Here is a 7,840-nt window from a genome sequence, read left to right on the forward strand (position 1 = left end):
GTGCAGAGTATCCCCAAATGTTTCTTCTGGTCTCCAGGGAGTGTATACGCCTGCTCCAGAGCTCAGACTTCATTGTTCCAGGGTTGACAGGTTCTATACAAAAGTGGGGCAAATGACCCCTGTCTTCATAGAGGGGAGAAGTTTAGTCCCTGAGCTGGGCTGGGGACCAGGTGCCATATGATTCTCTCCTCTTGTATCCCTCTTTTTGCCAGTGCTCTCCCCTCCCCAGTAAATCTATGCAACACAGTGAAGCAGATAAGAGCAATGGGTGGGGATCGGGGAATCAAATTTTCCAGAGCAACTTACAGCTCTGGACATTCAAGGTACTTAGCACTGACATGTAAATACAGTTAGTTACACATAGGACCTTATATACAATCCCTATAAGGAGGGCTACCATTTCTCAACTGTTCACTATGTACAAGGTAGTGTTCTACTTACTGGCTGTACATGCATTATCTCATTTAATTCTCACACATTGCCTTTTTGTCTACGAGAAGAGCTTCTGACCCAAGATCACGTAAGTTATAGAATCTGGATTCAGACTCTGATCAGCGTAACTCCAGAGCCTTGCTCTTACCCATTACCCTCACCACCTCCAACCCTGTGAGCACATCTGGGAACCACCATAAGTGTGTCAGTATCTCTACGGTGTTTCACTGACCAGCATCCTTTGCATATACATGTGTGTGTGCTCATACACTTTACAGTATAAAAATATTCTGGAAGGCCCTTAGGAAAATCTTCTTAGAGCCTGAGAACCCCTCAACCCCACCCCCAACATGTACTCACATCCCACCTGTTATGCTTGTGTTCTTTCTGAGGGAAACAGGTCGTGTTTTCTTGAGCAAATTATGCCAAGGGGTCTGTGTCCCTTACAAGGGAGAAAGGCATTTCAGCAATCAGAAAGCAATGTATCATTTTAAAACCTCTTATTGAAACCCTTCTTTTGTTTAGAAATTACACTTGCATGTTTCTATAAATGATTAGAGAAGTGCCCATCCATAGTGTCCCAAATAAGATAAAGGAGTATTCTGACTGGGTGGCCAGGGACCTTGATTTCTTCCTTGAGTGAAACAATAAAAGAAGAGAGCACTAACCTCTGAGTGAGTGCCCAGAACTGTGGTGTTTACTGGGGCTCACAGGGACCCCTCTGTGCCCACCCTCCTAAGGCAGTGCAGATCCTTGGGTGACATGCCTCCAGATGGCTTGTCTAGACGTCATTTTCACTGCACCAAAAGAACTAAAAGCATAGTCTCAACCAGGGAGGAGAGGCCCCCTCCACTCAACAGACCCTAAGACAGAAAGTAGTAGAACTATAGTAAATGAAATAGGGAAAAGTACTTCCTTTCCTTTCAGGTTTGTTTTTTTAATAGTTACATTCACATCCATCAAGCTCATATGCTATATTTGACATTCCTATTGTTGGACTCTATACAGTTGTCCCATATTAAAAAGTGCTGTGATTACCCCTTGTGCTAGTTTGAATATATTATATCCCACCAAAAGCCATATTCTTAAATGCAGTCTTCTGGGGGCAGATGTGTTAGTGTTGATTAAGTTGGAAACTGGATTGGGTTGTGTCCATGGAGATGTGACCCACCCAGCTGCGGGTGATAACTCTGACTGGATTATTTCCATGGAAGCATGGCCCCGCGCATTCAGTGTGGGCCTTCGTTGGGTCACTGGAGCTCTATGAAAGCTCAGACAGAAGTTCACAGCTAGCTGCAGCTGAGACAGACATTTTTTTTTTTTATTAAATTCAGTTTTATTGAAATACATTCACACACCATACAATCATCCATGATATACAATCCACTGTCCACAGTGTGATAACATAGGTATGCGTTCATCACCACAATCTATCTCTGAACATTTTCCTTACATCAGAAAGAACCAGAACAAGAATAAAAAATAAAAGTGAAAAAAGAACACCCAAATCATCCCCCCATCCCATCCCATTTGTCCTTTAGTTTTTATCCCCATTTTTCTACTCATCCATACACTAGATAAAGGGGGTGTGATCCACAAGGTCTTCACAATCACACTGTCACCCCTTGTAATCTACATTATTAAATAATTGTCTTCAGGAGTCCAGACTGCTGGGTTGGAGTTTGGTAGTTTCAGGTATTTACTTCTAGCTATTCCAAAGCATTAAAGCCTAAGAGGTGTTATCTATATAGTGCATAAGAATGTCCACCAGAGTGACCTCTGGACTCCATTTGGAATCTCTCAGCCACTGAAACTATTTAGTCTCATTTTGCATCCCCCTTTTGGTCAAGAAGATACTCTCAGTCCCACGATGCCGGGTCCACATTCATCCCCGGGAGTCATACTCTGCATTGCCAGGGAGATTTACAACCCTGGGAGTTGGGTCCCACGTAGAAGGGAGGGCAGTGAGTTCACCTGTCGAGATGGCTCAGTTAGAGAGAGAGAGAGCCACATCTGAGCAACAAAGAGGTACTCAGGGGGAGACTCTTAGACACCATTACATGCAAGTTTAGACTCTCCTTTGTGGTAATGAGCTTCATAAGGGCAAGTCCCATGCTCGAGGGCCCAGCACATCAAACCGCCAGTCCCAATGTTTGTGACAACATCAACACCAGTCCAGGTGAGGATGTCCAACACATCTGCACCTTCCCCCAGATCCTCGGGGCTGGGGAGGGGGAGGGTGTAAATATATTTTTTATTATCTGCCCAAATTACTCTAGGATGTGTCACTATTTCACTCCAGCCTATACTAACCTACCGTATCTCACTTCCTATTCAAAGTTCCATGCAGTTGTGTTTGAACAAATCGACTGTAGAGTTGTACTGTCTAGAAAATTTAGATCCTGTACCAAATAGATATCTATTCCCTTGGTCTCATATGAAAGTTGAAGTTTTAAAACACAATCAGTTTCAACCTTTACCCTTTGGCCTGGCTTGCCCTGGTCTTAACCAGACCTGCTTCATTCATATCACTAATTGAAGTCTGGGCTCTTTTTCAGCTTTTTTTTTTTTTTTTTTTTTGACAGTGGCTGTATGCACTAATACTGACATTCATATCTGCTGAGCTCTAGCTCTGAGTTTCAGGTGTGAGACAGACATTTTAAAGACGGTAGTTGGAAGCTGATGCAGACATTTTGGAGAAAGCCATTTTGAAACACAACCTGGGAGCAAGCAGATGCCAGCCACAGCTAACAGAGGTTTTCCAGATGCCAATGGCCTCTCTCCAGTGAAGGTACCCTTTGTTGATGGACGCTTTATGGCCTTGAGACTGTAACTGTGTAACTAAATAAACCCCCTTTTATAAAAGCCAAACCATTTCCGGTGTTTTGCATTCCCTCAGCATTAGCAAACGAGGACACCCACATCCACCCACCCATATTTGGGATTATTTCCTGAGATAAATTCTGGGAAATGCTGGGGAAAAGGGCATGAATATTTTATGTCATAGTTCTTATTATCAAATTACCTTCCAAAATGGTTATAGCAATTCACACTGCTTCCAGGCATGCCCAAGAGCACCAATTTTATTACATCTTTACTAGCATTATCTTCTTGCTTATTAAAAACGGGCAAAAGGCAGAACCTTGCTGCCTGAATTTGAATCAATGAGATAGAAGAGTTTTGCATGTGCTGATCACCAGTTGCGTTTCCTCTTTTGTGAATTACTTCTTCATGTCCTTTGCCCTCTTATTCATTGGGCATTTTCAATTGTTTTACATGAGTTCTTGATGTAATATGGACATCAACCCTTTAGGTTTGCAGTAAACAAATCCTTTACCAAAGAAAAACCCACTCCTTTTTCCTTTATGTGTTTGAATGTTCTTCTAAGCTTTGAAAGTTATTCCATCTCCATAAATTTAAGTATGCTCTTCTATTTTCTTCTAGTTTTTTGTGCTAATTCCAGGATATGATGTGAAATGCAAGTTTTAAATTCTTCAAAATTCAGACCAGTAAATACGATAATTTTTAACATTTTCAGTTTTATTATATGTTTTTCATTTTTATTGCCAAGTCATTTATTAAATTTTTTTCATAAATTCAGTGGTTAATGGGAGGGAATTCAAGATTAGGGAAGGTATGAAAGATATATTTTACAGATGAATGCCTCTGTCTAGTTGTGGCTGATTTTTAAAAATCTTTCTTTAATTTTTTTTCTGTTAATTATAGTCTCTAGTTTACATGGAGTGTATTTTTCCCCCAATACCTCACTATTTTTAACACCTTGCAAGGTTGACATTCATTTGTTCTCCCTTATGAAAAAAAAAATTTGTGCACTTTATCACAATTGTTGACCACTTTAGGCACTACATTGAGTGAAATAAGACAGACACATAAAGGCAAATATTGCAGGGTCTCACTGATATGAACTAATATAATATGTAAACTCATAGACATGAAATATAAGTTACTGGGATATAGAATGAGGCTAAAGAATGGGGAGTGGTTGCTTATTATGAACAGAATGTTCAACTAGGGTGAACTTAAATATTTGGAAATGGACAGGGGTGATGGTAGCATGTAATGAGAATAACTAACAATGCTGAAAGGTGTGTGAAGGTGGTGGAAAGGGTAAGCTCAGAGTCACGCATGTCACCAGAAGGAAAGTTGGAGATTAAAAGTTAGGAATGTATAAAACAGTGAATCTTGTGGTGGACAATGTCCATGATTAACTTTACAAATATTAGCAATCTCTCTCACAAACTAGAACAAATGTATGTCACTATAACTAGAGGTTAATAATAGAGAGGCATATAGGGAAAAAATATATACCTATTGCAAACTATATAGTACAGTTAGTAGTATTTTAACATTCTTTCATCAACAGTAACAAATGTACTATACCAAAACTGTGACTCAATAATGGGGGGGGGGGGGGCGTGGTTAGGAGTATGGGAGGATGTGAGTTTCCTTTTTTTTGTCTTTGTTTCTTTTCTGGAGTAGTGAAAATGTTCTAAAAATTGAAAAAAAAATAATTGTGTTGAAGGATGCACAGCTGTATGGTGGTGCTGTGGGCAATTGATTGTACACTTTGGATCTTTGGATAATTGTATGGTATCTGAACAATCTCAATAAAAAAAATAAAAACAAAACAAAACAAAAACATCGTGATACCAAAATCACCAGCTTCCCATCTTAAGTGCTATTTTCAATCAATGTTTTAGATCCAGAATGTTTACTCTCCAAATTAGACATACTTACTATTTTGCAAAATCAATGTTTAGCTTTCTCTCAAGTTTACTCTATTTTTGCTCACCACCCCTTCTAGCATCTCAGACTTTCCTCCCGGGGTTACTTTTTCCTTCCTCTAATAGGTGTTTGTGGGTGGCTAATGCTTTCAGTTTTTGTTTGTCTGAAATTGTCTTGATTTTGTCCTTGTTCCTTATAATAATTTTATTGTTAAAAAATCCTAGATGGATTTTGAAATATTCCACTGACTTCTTCCTTCCACTGTTGCTGTTGAGTTGTCAATTTAACTGATTTTCCTTTAGGTTTTCTTTGTCCATTCTTTTAAAGTCTTCTCTTTATCTCTGATGTTCTGTAATTTGACTACAGTGTATCTAGTTGTAGAATTATTATTATTTTTGTTGTTGTTGTTTAGCCTTCTTGGAATTTGTTATGTGTCCCAAATCCTTAGATTTGTTTTGCACCAATTCTGGGATATTCTCATTATCTTAAAAATAGTGCCTTAAAATAAGACCATTCTCTTTGGTCTTTTCATTTGGAATTCAGTTATGATAAGTGATAAATTTTTTTCATTCTTTTCTTCATGTCCCTTGACCTCTCTCCCAACTAGTTATGTATCTATGCTGTCATTTGTAGCTGTGGTGGGGAAGTTTTTCACAATCTTAACTTCTCCATATTGTCAGAAACAGATATCTTTTCCAATTAAAGTTACCAGATAAAATACAGATTGCCCAGTTAGATGTGAATTCAGATAAGCAATAAATATACTTTTAGTATAAGAATGTCTCATGAACTATTTTTCATTGTTTATCTGAAATCTAATTTAACTAGGTGGGGCCTGTATTTTTATTTGCTAAACCTGGTCACTCTAACTCCAGTCCCATCTGCTGCCACTCTCCCCCTCATTCACTGTGCTCCAGCCACACAAGCCTTTGTGTTCTTCAAATGCATCAAGCTCATTCCCAGCCTCAGAGCCTTGGCACTTGCTTGTCCCTTGCCTAGAACATTCTTATTCCAGATCTTCACAGAGCTGCCTTTACATCATTCAGATCTCAGCCTAAATATCAACCTATCCTGACTTCGCTTCCCCTGTCAGTTTTCATTGTTTCTCCTGTATGTACCACAAAAAACCATGTTCTTAAAGCTAATCCATCTCTGTGGGTGTGGACCTATCATGGGTGGGAGCTTTTGATTAGGTTATTCAGTCAAGGCATGCTGCAGGTGGGTTGCGGTCCTCTTACTGTAGTCCTTTATAAGAGGATAAAAGACACAGAAGCATGCAGAAAAAACATCCCAGAGAAGCTCAGAGAGGAAAAAAGCCACAGACGCTGGGAGAGAAGGACTCACACAGAAGCTCAGAAAGAAAACCACACACACAAAAGTGAGAAGATGAAAGCAATGGAACCCGGGAGAGAAGGACCAGGAGACACTGGCCATGTGCCTTGCCACATGACAGAGGAGTCCAGAGATCATTTGATGATGCCTTCATTTGGACATTTTTGTGATGTAAGAAGTGTAAACTTGTAAGATAAATTTCCATTGTAAAAGCCAACCCATTTCTGGTATATTGTAATTTACCAGCTTTAGCAAACTAAAACAAATCCTTATAAAAAGTAATACTTTCTGAAAAAGTAGTTTATTTGTTTTCTTGTATTTTTGTCCTGTCTCCCTGTGCTGGTTTGAATGTATTATGGCCCCCAGAAAAAGCCATATTCTTTGATGCAATCTTGTGGGGCAGACATATTAGTGGGGATTAAGTTGGAACTTTGGATTAGGTTGTTTGCATGGAAATGTGCCCCACCCAACTGTAGGTGATAACTCTGATGAGATATTTCCATGGAGGTGTGGCCCCACCCATTCAGGGTGGGCCTTGATCAGTGGAGCCATATAAATGAGCTGACAAACACAAGGAACTCGGTGCAACTGTGAGTGATGTTTTGAAGAGGAGCTACAGCCAAGAGGGACGTTTTGAAGAAAGCACAGGAGCTGCAGATGAGAGACAGTTTGAAGACGGCTGTTGAAAGCAGACTCTTGCTCCAGAGAAGCTAAGAGAGGACAAATATCCCAAGTGCGACTAAGAGTGACATTTTTGAGGAACTGCAGCCTAGAGAGGAAGGTCCTGGGAGAAAGCCATTTTGAAACCAGAACTTTGGAGCAGATGCCAGCCACGTGCCTTCCCAGCTAACAGAGGTTTTCCGGATACCATTGGCCATCCTCCAGTGAAGGTAACTCGATTGCTGATGTGTTACCTTGGATACTTTGTGGCCTTAAGACTGTAACTGTGTAACCAAATAAACCCCCTTTTATAAAAGTCAATCCGTCTCTGGTGTTTTGCATTCTGGCAGCTTTAGCAAACTAGAACACTCCCCTTTGTAGAATGTAAGTTTCATGAGGGCAAGGCCTTGTTAGTTGTATCCCCAGCACGTGACACAGTGCCCAGCACTTAATAGGCACTCAATAAATATTTGTTGTATGAATGAATGACACCCCAAACCCTGCTCTGCAACATTTGAAGTTAAGGAGACCCATTGGGGGTAGACCAGCTGGCCTTAAACAAAAAAAAAAAAAAAAAAAAAAAAGAAAACCACTTTCAGGGGAAGTCAAAATGGATCCTAAACAAAATTGCCTTAAGAAAGGGCTTGTCTCTGCTGAGGGAAGCTGATGC

The sequence above is a fragment of the Choloepus didactylus genome, chromosome 7, assembly GCF_015220235.1.
Source record: "Choloepus didactylus isolate mChoDid1 chromosome 7, mChoDid1.pri, whole genome shotgun sequence".
Taxonomy (NCBI): Eukaryota; Metazoa; Chordata; class Mammalia; order Pilosa; family Megalonychidae; genus Choloepus; species Choloepus didactylus.